The 16739-nt window shown below is 34.3% G+C and overlaps 1 protein-coding gene across 3 annotated transcripts in view; it reads left to right on the forward strand.

Annotated features, from left to right (window-relative positions):
- Positions 1 to 16739, forward strand: part of Glurb (metabotropic glutamate receptor B) — a 128100-nt gene that overhangs the window by 76688 nt on the left and 34673 nt on the right. The gene's annotated exons all lie outside the window — the stretch shown is intronic.

Genomic DNA, 16739 nt, shown 5'->3' on the forward strand with positions numbered 1-16739 from the left:
ATAAACTGGTGGGATTTATTCATTTATTAATTTATCGTGTTTATCGAGAGGGAAAAAAAGATTCGAAATCTTGTTTGCGTAGTGAAATTGTATAAAAATGTTGGAAATTAAGTCGAAATATTTGCATGATTTGTAAGTCAATTTATTTGGATATCGAAATATTGTTTCTTTGATTATTGTACGTGGAAAGATGTGAATAAATTTTTAGATAAAAATTTTTAGACAAAAGATTGCAAATCCAGAGAGTCAATAACATATGTAATTATCTGTTAATAACGAATCGAACGTAGGAAATAAGACTTCGGTAAAAAATAACGAAGTAAAGGAAATATCGAAATATTCTACTCGAAGGATATCTCCGCCAAATTAATGAAAGTTCTATTTTTACCAACTTTTTTCTCGTCATTAACGATCCTAACGCGTAGAACAAAACGCGTAAATTTCGATATCTCGAATGGAAATCCTTGCCTAATGAGGGTCTCGCGAGGAAAATGGCAATTAATCATATTCTTCGTTTCTACGGTAATATTTCAATAAATTCATAGCTTCAAGAAGAAACGAATTATCGTAACATCGAATTTATTGACGTCATCACTTTGCAATAAGAATTTATTCCACCAATGATGCACGTTTAATTGGCAAATTAGACGGAAATATTACGTCATTTGCCACGTTAATTTTCGATCAAACGCGTTTCATTCCCCAACTCGTTGACCGCGTTACTCGCCGATAAAAGGGTTAAAATTCCTCCAGTTTCTCGATTTTTTTCAACAGAAAAAAGGGAGGAAGAGAAAGCAAGAGAAGGAAAATTTCGATTCTCGAAGAAAAACTTGAGGTTTAATCTCCTGTTCTTGGCTTCGAATTGGGGGAGGGAAAATCGATCGAAGCAACTGGAGGGTTGGAAAATGGGGAAGAGAGAGGAAGACGGAAAACACGCGCCACCGGTTTGTTGCCGCACGCAGGTGTGGCGTGGAAAAATGAACAGATCGGGTGGAGTGTTGCAGGTGTCGGCACGAAAAGGGTGGAGAATGAAAAACCGAAAACAGGTAAACAAAGGCGGAGAGAACAGAGTAAACACGTTTTCGTAATTATGAACGTGGATATTTTTATCCAATTAAAAAGGGCAACATTTCGCATGAACTTCTAATTTGCCACTGGCAATTAAAAGTTTAAAAAGTACGATGGGGGATAAGTCGGTGTTTTCACGAAATAATTTACAAGCGGAGCACGCCGCTGGCATATCCGACGGGGGAAACAACCTTGCCAAAAAGTAAACAACAAAATCAACCCTTGCGAAATCCACTAGGAATGTAAACGCAATCAGTTGGCCAACCACGAGATATATTTTCGTTAAGGAATTATTACTTGAGAGATATTTGATATATATATCCAGTGTATCCTCGAACAGTGTATCTTGGAACGCTTAACAGAATTACAAATTGGATATATTATTTATTCTATAATCAGAAAATGGAATTGCCACAGTGATATTTGATTAAATTGTTCACAGATTGATCATGCTTTCACCTTAAACGACGTATTGCATTTGTAAATAATTGAACGAATTACCTTTGAAATTAATTAATAAATATCAATTAATCGTTATTACTAATATTAATCCGAATCTAAGAAAAATTAATAAAACAAAAATTGATGGTCGTGTGTGTAAAGATAATGGAACCGTCGAAGACCATGAGACTGTAAAACTTGTATCCTTTAAAGAGATCCTTTTAAGAGAAATTGAAATTGAATAGAAATAAAAGTACTACTGTTACGAGCAGTATTCGAGGTTCTTTTTGTAACGAAATCGTTCCATTCCTTGATACGTCTTTTTACACGTGAAAAAAATTTTCTTCTCGTATAAACACAATTTTAAAAATAAATTATTATCGCCTTCTCACGAAAATTAAGATCAATTTTTAAACGCATTTAAACGTAACTTATAAAATTATAATTAAATTTTATCTCCTCCTTTCGGATCATACATTAAAACAAATACTCAATGACATATATTTGGAAAAGCACGCACGTATCAGAAATATTTAAATACAAACTCTTGATGAAGAGTGAACTATCAATGAATCATTTCAGCACGTGTGTACGAGAACGTGCCATGTGACCAATCATGCGTTCGGCGGAACATGCATTTCTAATTCTCATTTACAGTTAAATTTAAACACGTTATAGCCGTTATATCGTGGAATGGAGCCGGACTAAGTTTAATTAAATTCTCCAGGTCCGACCGATCCGTCTATGCGAACCACACGAGAAATTCGATAATGATAATCGACATTAAACCCGCTAAATCTCCATTAAACCGGTTGCGATTCGAGGAGGATATTGGTCAACCATTCTGACGTGTATCGTTTCTATACATCTCGGTGATGATGTAACGTGTGATGATGTGTTAGGCCAAACCGTTTATACCATCGAATTGGGAACAAATGGGATAGGTTTCGGTATGAATCTTGTGATCTCGACGTTAATTACGATTCATACTGGGGATATTTGTGAGACTACCAATTTTGGGGAATAAATTTCAGCTATATAACGTCACTTTTAATCTCTTAACGATATTTCATTCGTTCGTGAAGTTTTCTTCCAGGCTTTGGGAAAAAATAATTTCTTCAAGATGAATATAAACGAATTGCGAAAGATAAACACGAAATCGAAACACATTTCGAGAAGTAAAAATTAGAAAAATATTATATCGTAGACAGACGAGTGGTATAAATGTGTTAATAAGAATAGATGGATAAATAAATTGAACAATCACGTAAATATGATTGGGAGAAAATTTTCTAAGAAAAATACGATGTATTTGATGCGACTGATGCGTCAACAACTTTAATAGATTCATTTATTACTTGTTTTCGCTACTATAACGAGTAGTTGCAGCTAACTGGTTATTCGAATGGTAATTAAACAGTGCATACAAGGTTTAATAGGGAGGCGATATTCTTAATAGGTTTCTCATTCGAAAATGTTAATGGAAAATTGCGCACGAGAACTGTTTACACTTTCCATTAATCCCGTATCGAATAGTGCTTCTTAATTACTTGTTGCAAGGACATATATACTCGAAAAGGGTCAAACCGGCGATGCTTCATTTATCTCCGAAGAACGAACAAACACAACTATAAAACCGTGTTTCCCAAGGATGCGCGGAAAAAACAAGAAAAGTTACTTGCAATGAACGTGAACGAAAATAAGAGCAAGAGTAAATTGATTGCACAGTTTTCGGGGGATAAAGAACATTTTCCTTGTTGAAGAAAAATAATAACGAAGCTGTTCTAACTTTTGCCTAACAATTTAGACACGTTGTCTAAGATAAGAAAGAATATTTTTATAATTTTGTTGTACAAATTCTAGTATTAAAAAGAAAAAAACTCATTTATCGAGATTAAATATTTAAATTCCATTCGTTCCAGTTAATTCATCTTGAGTTTGAAGAAAAATTGAATAAACCGGCAAAAGAAAAATTACTCTGTCTTTCGTCCCAAATTGATTAATTAATCAATCTCTGACCAAAATTGTTTCTCAAAATTGATAATCGCCACGATTAGACGTCTCGACGCAAAATAAAATATAAACTCGTGAAACTCAATTATAAACATTGTTTACCTTTCATCTCGATAAACATCCATGGAAAAATACTCTTCTCTCGAGGCGCAACAATCGAGAAATTAAAATTAACTCAAACAAAAGTGTACTCCCCATGACTCGACCGATCACGGTGCCTTCGACAACTGAAACGAGGACGATGGAAACGATAATAATTAAACGGTTTCGACCCATTCGTTTCGCAAGGATCAACGCGCGTATAATACACAAATCCGCCAAACAATGGTTAGCGAAACAAAGAGAGAGAGAGAGAGAGAGAGGGAGAGACAGAGAGCGTCTTTGACACTTGTACACACTCGCGTAATCGGATTATACAGCATTATTTCGAGCAATTCACGAGCAAGGAATTAAGATGGACGACGATGATGCGCAAGATTCATTCGGAAGAGACGATCGCGCTGACCACTTGATGCTCGAAATTGTAGGTGCGCCGGATCATTCTCACCTCGTGTATACTTCTGCTAACTTCTTAGGAAGGGAATTAGAATTTGTTGGAGGCGAGGCGAATGAACGGGACGGGCTGTGCTGAGTTGTCGGGGATAAATCGTCGGGGCGAGTACAGTGTTCTTAATTTCGAAGGGAGAGCATTAAGAACCGGTACGCGGATTGAATCTCAAACAGGGACGTGAGCACTTAAGCTAAGGTCGGGATTAAAAATTACCCGCTGACAATGCGCGAAACACGGATGAAGTTTCGGTTTGGACGTGGATTTTTGTACTGTCGAACACTTCCACTTGGATTTAATTGGATTTAATTGGATTTCTTTGGAAATAGTGTGGAAAGTAGTTTGGAGAGAGAGAGAGAGAGAGAGATAAATTTGCGAATTTTGTGATTACAGAAGAGATTAGCTGTTATCCTGTTCTTAACTGGATTTTAGAGAGACTTTGAATTTTTGACTCGTCACAATTACTTTTCGATGGGATTTATTCATTTGAGTGAATGAATGAAATGTGAGATATCTGTTCGTTATTGTAATTGCGCGAAGGGATTTATTATTTTTTTTTTTAAATATAATATTTGATTTTTAAATAGAAATTTTCTGAAAAGTATTAAAAGGTTTCGACAGAAAATATGAATTGATATTTTATAAATATATATGCCGATAAATTTCGTCAGCTCCATTTATAGGAAGAAATATGTGTTAAAAATTTGCTGTAAAATATAATTAATCGCTAATAATTAAAAATAATCAAGCTTCAAGAAATTTCTCTTCGATTCTTCTTGCAAATTCTTATAGATTGACAATTCAGATTAAGGTGAATAACGTTTCCATACAAATTATAGAAAACACGATTCGTACATCAAAAATCTGTAAACCCATGATTCTTACACGATACCTATTCATATTTATTTTACAAAAAAGAAAAAGTACGCATAGTTAGTTTCTCGAAGTGGAAATGTACGAATGTTATTCGACCAACATTCCAATCCGTTAAAACCATTTTTGGGCAAAAGTGATCCCGAAATAAACGAATTCAATCGAATAAACGTCACTTTTTCATCGCAAAACATAATTGTCATCGGTGTGACGCGCACAATACTCGTTCCAGAATTTCCAGATGAATTCTTTGCACTGAAAACGAAACCATAGAGAGAGAGAGAGAGAGGGAGGGAGGGAGAGAGAGGAAAATATAAAAAAAAAAATTATTTTAAGAACGATCGGAGCATCGATCGATCATATCCTTCACGAAAGCAAAAAAAAAAAATAAAAATAAAAAAAGAGGGTTACCAAGGTCTCCCCTATCACACGATATTCCCTCTCGACATTTTATTCTCTCTTAATCACGAACAGAGCAGAGCTCGAAACTGCTTAAATTGCTCAAACGAACGTATCTGCATTTCAGTTATATCCTTCTTTCTTTCTTTTTTATCTTCTCTTTTTTTTTTTGTCTCTCCCTGTTTCATCGTGCCACTCGACCACGTTCCATATTAAACGAGGGACGGAACATAGAGAAATGCACGTCTATCACGCAACTCTCGCAACTTTTGTACGGTTTCGCACGTTCAACCGCAATATATCATCGCTCGTGAAAATCGTTGAGCATCGACTCGAGGCAGAATCTCGAATTAAACTGCTGCCCCAAGCAACAACGGACGTAATTACGATCATTGCTTCGTACGACAAGCAAAATTTGTCTGCTTCGAGTTATCGTGCTTCATAATTCGTCCGGGAAAGTGAGAGATAATGATGTGCGTGAGAGAAGAAAGGAAGATTGGTGTAAGAAATTTAAGTAGGAAATTCGATTCGTCGAATTTCGGATGAAAACTTGCATAATTTATATACACGATTAGATTAGAAATTGGGCGTTGAATGTATTCTGCGAAAGATTAATTAGTGGTGGTAAAAAAGTCGCGTTCTCTGTAAATTTCTGGAAAATTACATTTTACGAAAATAAAAGGAAGAAATTAAAAAAATCTCGTAAAATATCGAAATTTTCTTTTTTTTTTTTCCTCGTTTAATTTCCATTCGAAGAAAAATTAATCAAAACGGATCAATGACTTCGTTCAAAAGATTTTACAATTGATTAAGAAAACTAAAAAAGCTGCCCACCATTTCCCGCTTCGTGTGCTCGTTCAAGAAAGCAATATCGTTTAACGAGCAACGAGAATCGAGCAAGACGTTTCTCCACACGAATTCTATTCAACCCAGGGACAGTTCTTTGAGCGCATAATTAATTACTGGCGTTGCATCAACTCGAGAAGACCTTTAACGAAGCTCTCTCGAAATCGTGATAGCCAAGGCGAAAAGTCGGTTCCGCGTTTACGCTTTAACTTAAAATCGGAAGCGTATTCATCGCGTTGCGACGCGCGGGAATTGCGTGAAACTCGTTTAAAAAAGAGAGAGAAAGAAAGAGAGAGGAAAAAACCGAATGCGAAAAATTTGAATGGGGAAAAAGGTTCGTACGAGATCTTGTCTCTGTTTAAAACGAGACCTCGTTGAAAACGTGAATTTTTACAATCGAGGCGAATAAAATGAGATTGTGTCGAATATGCATCGAGTACGAAGATGGGGAAAAAATCGCGAATTGAATTTTTGTCAATGCGAGGGCGATGGTTTTTGAGCGAATTTGATGAATCGATGAAACAGACAGGGATCAATTTATGATATTATGTATAAAATCTATTCTTGTTTTTAGAAATACACGTTTTCGAGAATGTATTTCTGTTCTTACTTGGGATGAAGGCGTAGAGAAAGTTTGGAAAAAAAAACGAGGAAGGAGTTAGATCCAGAATTTTTAAGAATTTTTAAATTTCTATGTACGCGAGATAGAATAATGTGAATTAAGAAACTTTGTTTCAACCTTGCGATAAGGAAATTAAATGGCATCAATTGCAGATATTAATTTCAATATTTACTCGAAATTTTTATTTTTTAAAAAAAATCGATAAATGCAAAGTAACGACGTTAATTGCAGATTATCGTCGGGGAAATGCAATTCACGGGACGATGTACGGTAAACCGATTTAAAAGAAGAGGCGAAATACAGTTTCATTAAATTTTTAAAAATTCGCTCGGATTTTAATAAGTCGGCGTTTCGTTTGCCCTGGCAAAAATGTTGCTGCGTATAACGCTACAAGTACGAGAGAATAAAACGTTTTAAATATTAAGTCGGAAAGTTATTAAGCATTTAACGCGATTCTAATATTGTTGTAGTAAAACTTAGTATGCGTATTCGTTTTCGAATAGCGGGAAACATCGTTTCACTTTTATTCTAACTCTCGATGAATTTTTGTTCATTGAACACATTTACTTAACGTGTTGCAATTTCACCAGATATTGCATTTTGCGATTATAATTGCGAGTATAAAGAATCATACATGACAATTGATATTTAAAAAAATTATTGAAACTTAATATTCAAATTAATATTCAAATGATGGCAAATAATAACTGGATGGAAAATAATATATAATCAAAAGATTGTTTCATAATTATTCTTATGTTTCTAGTTTAATTAGTATTTAAAAGTTCTCAATGTAAAAATCTTTGATACGAATACCATTCTAAAAAATTACTACTAATTAATATAATAATCTGAAGTTGTCGATTTCTAATATATTTAAACGCGCAAACTTTTACGAAGACTTTAGAAACTAGTAGAAAAAAGATTTGCGTACCTCGAGAAATTTTATTGAGGTAGATATGTTGTGGTAATTTTACATCATACTGAAACTGAAATACTATCGCGTGCAACCATATGTTGCACCGTCACGCTGTCTACAACACTTTGTTCTACAATTTCCTTAGTTAAAAATATTTTTCAAGTTTCAAAAAATGTAAACCGTTATCCCTTGAATTTTTATATTATACGAATTAACTTGAATATAAATTAATCGTGTGAACATATGAATAAACAAATAATTCGAAAGGATATTTATCATTTTTGCGATCGAAAAAATTAATAATTAACTCGCAAAATAACAGTTTTCCAGTTTTAACCGCATTCGATTAAATTGATAAACGAGAATTAATAACAACATGTTAACACAAGCTGCGTCAACATTTACAATAAGCAAGAGCGTAATTAATTACATATTTAGCAATTGGTTGATACATTTGAATCTATTCCAATTCTGTCAACCAAAGATATACAAATTGTTCGTGAATATTTATTTTTATCGAGAGTAATATCTTTTCCTTAAACTATAACAATTTTGTATTTATTATCTAATAGAATCTAGAATAAATATAATTTCAACAAATTTTGATCAAAGGTTTTTTTTGGCATACTTTCTTTAATATCTCTTCCATTTTTATCCAAAGAAGAATTTCACTGTAAAGAGATTTAAAATTTTTCAAGATTTATAACACGCGTCATTCGAGGTATAAAGAAAAATGAACAGTGACAGTTGCCACGGTACTATAAAAGTACCGTGTTGAATTATTTATCAGTCTCTTCGTGAGGTACTCTCCTTTCCATTTATTTCTCCACTTTTCCTTTTTCTTTTTTCTTTTTTCGAGACAATTAACTATTTTAAGAAGCAATTAGATCTAATTGTTGAAAAGAATTCAGCACGGACTGTGATAAACCTTCCGCTAGAGAAGAATCGTTGTTAATGTTAGAAAATTCTCGATATTTCACCTTTCGTTTCGATGCCTCGAAATAAAAAGCGTCGCGATGGTACTCGAGCATTAAGCGTTATGTAATTAATTCCTCGCTTCTTTTATTCATATTTCTCCTCTCTTCATCTCGAGGTTTTCGTCAAATTACTTATCTTAATATTTAAATATAATACGAATTGCGTTATTGTAAATTTATAACGTAAAAAATGTTACAATTTTACGAATCGATAAAATGATTCGAGATATTTTTAGAAACTTCCAGTCACGTGACACACGATATAATGGAGTAGAATCTTTTTAAGCGTTAATTAAAAAGCTACGATAATTAACTGTTGGCCGCTTTCTTCGAAGAAACTTGACCGAACTTTAATATCCTTTATGTCATCCTGTTAATACGTGTGGATAAGAGAATCGATAAACTGTGTCCAACCCTTCTCAAAGAAAATATTTTCTATAGGATAGTAGAACTTAAATTGGTGATGATGAAGATTCGTTACTCTTGACAAGTACTTTTTAGAAAATTTAGAAGGAAAGTATCAAAAAAAAAATATATATATATCATTTTACTACCTCCTACTCCATGATATAAGGGAAAAAATGAAGCTACTTATTTTTCAATTATTTATATTCGACTTGTATCTAAAAATATTGAAATAACAATATTCTGATCTAAATCACTTTCCAACTTCAAATCTTTCTACTTCAATTTTATAATTTAATCGAAAAAGAAAAAAAATGTTCGACATTCCTTTCATTCGACATTTATTGATTTAATAAAAAAAACTTTAAAGCAATATAATCGATGAAATAAAATTCTCTTTTCCTTCAAGCAAAGAGCTAATCGAAGAAATTAATTATAATAGAATCAGAAATTGATTCTCCAATTTCCAACATCTACCCCTTAATTATTTTATCGTCCGGTCCTCCTTCCTCGATTCTCATGGATCGTTAGAGGACCAGACGATAAAATAATTATCCCACATGATAAAACAATTAAGGAGGAACAATGAGGAATAAGGAGGAATTGCGGTTGACGTTTCATTCACTCTCTTTCGAAATGGAACGAGTTGTGAACGTTCGAGAGCCAAAGATCTCCATCCCCGCCTATATCCCGTATATATAGACGTAGAATTTTCGAATTCGGCTGCCAGAATTAGAAATTAAATTCACGCGCTTATACGAAGATCGAAGATCGAAAAGAAACGGAGGGAGGGGAAAAGCGTGGTCGTTGAAGATTTATCTGTCCTCGATCGATAATTTCATCCCTCTTTCCACGTCCTTACCTTCGTCCTTCTCGCTTTTTTAATCTCCCCCTCTTACCCATCGTTACCCTTCCATTCCAACTTTCACACTTATTAGCCCCTTTGAGCCGTCTGTTCCTTCCATTCTTCTAGTCTCCTTCGCCGGTGACTATCGAACCGTGCCATCTCCTGTTCTCCCTGCAACGGGAACACGCATTATCGTGTTCGTGGATCCATGAAAATAAAGTCCCCTTCTCTAACGCGAAGAAACGGGAGATTGAGGATTGAGAATCTAATCGAATATCGTGACGATGAGTATCGTATCCTTGCGGATACAATATGGAGATTCCGCTTTTATATCCTTGAGACAATTTAGATTTGCACTCTGTACATATGAATCTTTGTGAATCTATATAATTGTTAATTCTTACTTTTAAAATTTTTCTATAAATAAATATTTTTTTGTAAATATAAATATTTTTGCTCGCAACTTGGCGAGTTCAATTTGTATATTTTTCGTCTCTCTTACGTCGAGGATGTCAATTGTGTTTTTTCAAGAGTTCTCATTGAATGAAGATACTGGTCGCGTAAAATGAGATGCTCAAGCACGTAAATCCTATTAAATCAACGGGAACGTTGTTTGCCTAAACAGGTTTAATCGAGGTTATGCAAGATAAGGTGTTTATGATCGGATTTTTGGGTTTGAGTTTAGTAGAGATCTTGTTCGTGTATAAATATTCAAACAATATTACATAAAATATATGCGTAAGATAGATTAAGTAGAAGGGCTTATCAATTGGTCAGATATAAGTATGCATTAGCTCAAACCGATTACTTGCATATCAAATACGTCCATTATTTTATTTAAATATATTTAAGCAATACATTTAAATTGCACAGCACGTGTTCATTATATAATCAATAAGGCAGATTTCTTTTGAAATTCGCATCGACAATTGTATCCCGAAATATTTGATAAATATTTTACCCAACTCGAGGATACTTCATATCGATGAATTCGATTTCTCGATTGAACGTCATAAAAAGTTTCTCTGAAAACATTTTCTTAATCGACTTTATTACACGTGTTTAACCAACTTGACTTTAACTCGTGTAGTCAAACAAGTAGAGTAACAAATAGAATAATCAAACATGTTGTGACAAGTAGAATAAGACTATAGTCATAGTCAGACGATTAAAATGTCATCAATCATTCAAATGTTCCACATCCAAATACCACCAATTTCGAAACATCTGAAATTTTAATCGAAGCTCACTCGAAAACTTCGACTTGCATCGAGGCTTTTCAAAGATCCAAAAATCCAAAAGACATAAACGCGTATAAAATGCGAAAAGGAGAAGACGAGAGGGGGAGGAACAAAACAAAACAGAAAGATTTTTACAAAGCTTCTTCGCTTCGAATACGTTTCCTCTAGGTTCCTTTGGTGTCTTCACCAGGCGTGCCAACATCGCCAACAACGAAAAAAAAAAAGGAGAGGGGGGAGAGGGAATGAAACCTGGAAGTTCCAGACTGAAACTATATCCAGGCGTGCATAAACGAAGAGAGGCGAAAGAAAAGAGACGCACGAAGCAAAGGTGGCGAGACGAATTACACGGTTTCTCATCGAGAGAAACCAGTCCACCGGGAAATATCCTTGGTTTTTCCATCCACGGCGCGGCCTCTGGGCTGGATTCCAACGGTGGAAAAAAAAAAAAAAGACCCGCAGACTCAGAATTGAATGTTGAAGATTCATGGGCCAACGGAAACCCTCTTATCGCTCGCGTGTTAAGCCTTTGGCAAACATTTGCACTGTCTATGTGAAGAAGCGACAGCTAGTTTCCTCTGTAAATATTTCCACGATCCATGTGAGTGCGCGTGTGAGTATATATTAATAGGAATCGAAAATAGGTGAAATATGATGAGAGAATACGAAAAGAGAGACGGAAAGATCGGCTAATTTTTTTTTTTTTTTTTCACCAGTTGTTCATTCACAAAAGTGAATGAAAGGTTTGAGAATTTGATAAAAAGCAGCTGGGTAAACGAAGTGAAACGAAAGTTGATTTTGAAATTCGATCCATTGGGTTATTTTACGATTGTGGAATTTTTGTTTATGTGTGTAAAATATATATATATAGGCATTTACGAAAATATTTTTAACAAAAATAAAAGAGAATTTACTTGACGATATTATTTGGCAAAGTTCGAGGTCAAAATTCATTTGAAGGAAATCTTCAATTACACGTCAGTCGAAAAGTCGTGAGCGCTAATAAATTAATTTCAAGTTTCCAAGAAGATCCTGGTGGGATTATTAGGAACTGGTTTCAAACCTTAACTCCGGTTTAAGCTCTTGACGAACTTCATTAATTTAGATACACACGTGTGGAATAATCTCGCTATGTTTCGTTTAAGATTAAAATGACAAGGCACGATTTTGTCACGGTTTCGTCGATTCATTTTTGAAGATTATTCTCAATTTTCAACGGGGGAACGTTCAACGGGAGAGGAAGTTTCGTGAAAAAGTTTTCACCATTGAATATTAAACGAGATTAATATCGAGAGAGGGAGAGAGAGTCAGAAATGTTGAAAGTAATTAATAAGACAAACAATTAGAGCGAAATGCTCCCGAATTTTTATTAAGTGGCGTTCACCAGAATCTGAAGATCTCCACAGTAATTAGATTCGTCAACCACGTAATTAGTTTCATTTAAGGGAGATTCTTCAGAAAGTTTGAAAATAAAATATACCACGCTACATCGTTCTAGAGAAATTATTATCCACAATTTAAAGCCTGGAAATGGAGACGGTTTCAATTATACAAAGATTTGGACCGTGGAATCTTCGAGAGACGTACAAGACAAGTGAAAAGATAAAAATGTGAACGTGAAATTGCATTTATATAACGAAACGCGACCCAATTTGTTATTATAAAACGTTGAGCGCGAGTTAAATCCTCTTAAAGTCCCCCCATTATTCAAATCGTTTCTTCTACAATTTCTCTTCTTTATCTTTCAATTATTATCGCCGGTTAATTAACGATAAAAATGTGATAAAATTTCTGAAATGCACACGAGCCATTAAACATCGAAGGATTAAAGCGCCCTTAATTATATATTTTCTACTACTATACCTCTCCTACGAATTTGCCTATCTTAATAAAAAATCACGATGTACCGTGCAGAAAGAAGAAGAAGAAGAAGAAGAAGAAGAAGAAAAAAATACGCTTAATTATAACATTTCATATTATAACTGATACTATAAAAACTGATACAATATAAAGTTTCCAAGGTTCACGATATTAAGTAATGCAAACCGCTAATTAACGAAGCTCCATGATCGCATGAATTTCGACAATAAAATTTAACCAAATTTCACGGTCCGCGAGGCTTTAATGTCGATATAATACAACGTGGTGAATATTGCATCAGGATAAATGGTTTAACGGGCTCGTGTGTGCAATTTTACGGCTCGATTCAATATCGTAAACGAATCTCGCAGATTGAATGCCGGCCACGATCATCGCCACGGCCTCGAAATTTTAGCATAACGTCGTAAATTACGAAAGGGTGGGTTTAATGTTCTTCCATTCCAACGATTTGTTCCCGGTATCGGTGCTCGAATAGTTAGGTCGGGTATATAAGCCAGTATGATTCAACAGGTGCCACTGTGTAACATGCGAAACTACTCTACGCGAGCCACTCCGCCAGACGAGCCAGAATAGAAAACATCGCAAGAGAAATGTGAACGAAATTTTTAAGATTAATAAATTCGGAAATAAATTAACGACATACATTCGTAGATTTAAACAATCGATCTTCCTTTTTTTTACTTTTATACTTTTTTACAAAATTCCATTTGAAATTATCTTCGCAATTTTGAAGATCAACGATTTCTTCGTCGAGCAAATTGTATTTTTATCGTTGGTAATAATTGCCACTCGCGTTTTTTAAATACTTCATTTTATATTATTCGTGGTAAAATCTTGTCACTATTAAAAGTGTAATCCATGGATAAACATATTAAAAAGATTTTTAACTTACAAAGATAAGATAATATAAAATTGTTCTAATATTTTAATATTTAAAAATTTTCAAAATAGTACAAATATATTCCAATATATCCACACTGCCTCTTTCTCTTTATTATTAATTTATTTACATCTCGTAAACGAACAAAATCTTGTCAATTTGTTTCTTTGTCGATATTTCCGCAATCACGATGAACACGATTAACCGATTCGAGATAACCAAAGCAATAACGAAACAATTTGCAACGCGGCCCATAAATCCGGCTCATTATCATATTAATTCGAAACGTGGATCAGGGCGGGCGATTGACAACGATCGGCCGATACGTGGCGTGACGAGAATATCGAATAAAATCGACCACATTATTCCATCAACCATGAATTTTGAACTTTCGACTTAATTAATTAATTTTCGAGATCCTTGGAAAAGGTTCGCGACTTGTCGAAGTTAATCTAATCTGTTAAATAAAAAAATTATTATGATCGAAGCGAAGAGTTTTAATCGACGAGTATTCATCACGAGCGACTCTTAATGAATTAAATTTCTAATAGATGTCACTGGTATCGATCACGCGCCGATAAATTCCATTACATGTTGTAAATTTGTTTAACAAAGAACACCGATTAATCTTCGTTACTTGGCGACGAAACAATTCGACGATCGATTAGTTGCGATTACAAGATACAAGTGGAGAATAATTGTTTCGAAAAGGGTTATTTGTTGCATTAAATGATACTCCCCTCGTCGAGGAAATATCGATCGAATGGAAAGGGAGGGAAGATCGTTCAAATATTCATCGAGCTTTTAATCAAATTGTGTGTCAAATTGAGACTAGGCGAGAAAAATGGTATCGATGATTAAAAGTAAAATTTATACCGTGTATTTTATTTGATCGATACCCAATCGAATGATATCGATAATGTAAACAACGAATCGGGGATGAAACGAAATACTTGAATACTTATTTAAATGTTTTATTTAAGCAGAAACAGAAGTTGGCGCAGAATACGATACAACGCTGTATAAATTGCCGCAATGAAACAAGAGCAGACAAGAGTAATTGAAAAGAAGACGTTCCTTTTATAAGATTCGTTATCTCGTTACGAACATTTGTAAACTGGCTTGCTTGGTGAAGTTTGCTGCGGCATGCTTTCCAACACCGCAACAACTATATGAACTAATTTAACGGCCTCAAAGAAATTCTTTTTTATCAAATTGTCGTTGCGGTTAACTTTTTAAATACTTCAATTTTTAAACACGTTAAAAGTTTCTTTTCCATAATCCATCACCTTCGTTATTATCCTTTCTATCGTAATTATACGAAATTGATTTATCTTAACTTTTCGATCAGACTTCTGAGAACTTTTGCAGCAAATTGTCCACGAATGATATTAACGCGTTTCTCCAACAAATTTACGAGAAAGATATTTTAACAATTTTTCCCCGCAGAGATGAACGGCGATGAACGAAAGGAAAATCGACGCCAGAAGAAAAAGGAGAAACAAATCGGCGATTCGGTATAACGGAACTTCGCGAGCGGAAAAAGTGAAAGTGAAAATAATTCGCAAGATTCACGAGAAAGAATGGATTTTGAGGATAAAATACTTGCGAATTGAAGAGCGGATTATTTCACGAGAGACGCATTGTTCTGGAAAGCATAATTAATTCAAAATTCGGGGAGGGAATGTGTCGCGATTACACGTGTGCGTTTCAGCAAAAGTTAAACAAGCACGTACGGTATAGAGTCACGTAGCAAAAGCCGTGTAAAGCACAAGCGAAGCGTAAAATTGTAATTCGAGTCTCTTCCGAAAATCAGAAGAGGGGGAAGGGAATTCATCTGGAATTCCGTCACGAGCTGCAACCCACGTTTCCTTCTACTTTGAAAAGATATACAAAACTTGGAATTACGTTCGTTCAGAGGGATACACAATTTTCGAAAGTGTACAAACGCTGAATGCCGAAACGAATTAAAACGTATCGAATCGAAATGAATTTTAACGAGCTGCTAAAATTTATACCATTCGTACCTCGCTATTTTTAAAAATTACACGCACTTATAATTCCAAAATTATTCGCAACGTTTCGTTCAAATTTATATCGTTGGAAAGCAAGAAGTTATTCTCGCACTTTTATTATTATTATTTTTTTTTCCTCCTCTTTTTTTAAACGTAGTGAAAATTCGCATCCAGACATTTCGTATGACGCAGAGAAACGTAAGTAAGATTTCTATTCGCTAAAAATCACTGCTTCAACATATAAGAGAACACGAGAGATGAGAGAAATATCTGATGCTGTCTTACGTGCCATTTTCACGTGTCATATTCCTTTGAATGAATCAGAAAAGTCTGGAATTGCGAAACTTCGATTCGCGAATAAGTAGAAAGTTAGTGGAACGCGATCACGAGTCATCGTCTCCTGACCTACTCCTGCTTGCATCACGTGACCTACCACGTCGGCCACAGATATTGAATCAGTATTTTACTATTTACGTATTTTCAAAAAAAAAAAGAAAAAAAGAAAACAAACGAACATAAATGTAAATTTTGATGTCATTATTTTACCCTTTCAGAATGAAATTTATTAAGAATTAATAAAAATGGAAAATTATATTCTTTAGGATAAATAAAATAATGCCATTGGCCTTAAAGATTGCACGAAAAATTCTATGATTTGAAAATTAATTACAGATCAATCAATTTAAAAGGTAATGCATTTTTAAAGATCTATCTTTTATTTTTCTTTTCCTTAACATTGGGTTATTTTCTTTCTTTTTTTTCTTTTTT

The sequence above is a fragment of the Apis florea genome, unplaced genomic scaffold (assembly GCF_048593485.1).
Source record: "Apis florea isolate Af1SG1 unplaced genomic scaffold, ASM4859348v1 contig_3587_pilon, whole genome shotgun sequence".
NCBI lineage: Eukaryota > Metazoa > Arthropoda > Insecta > Hymenoptera > Apidae > Apis > Apis florea.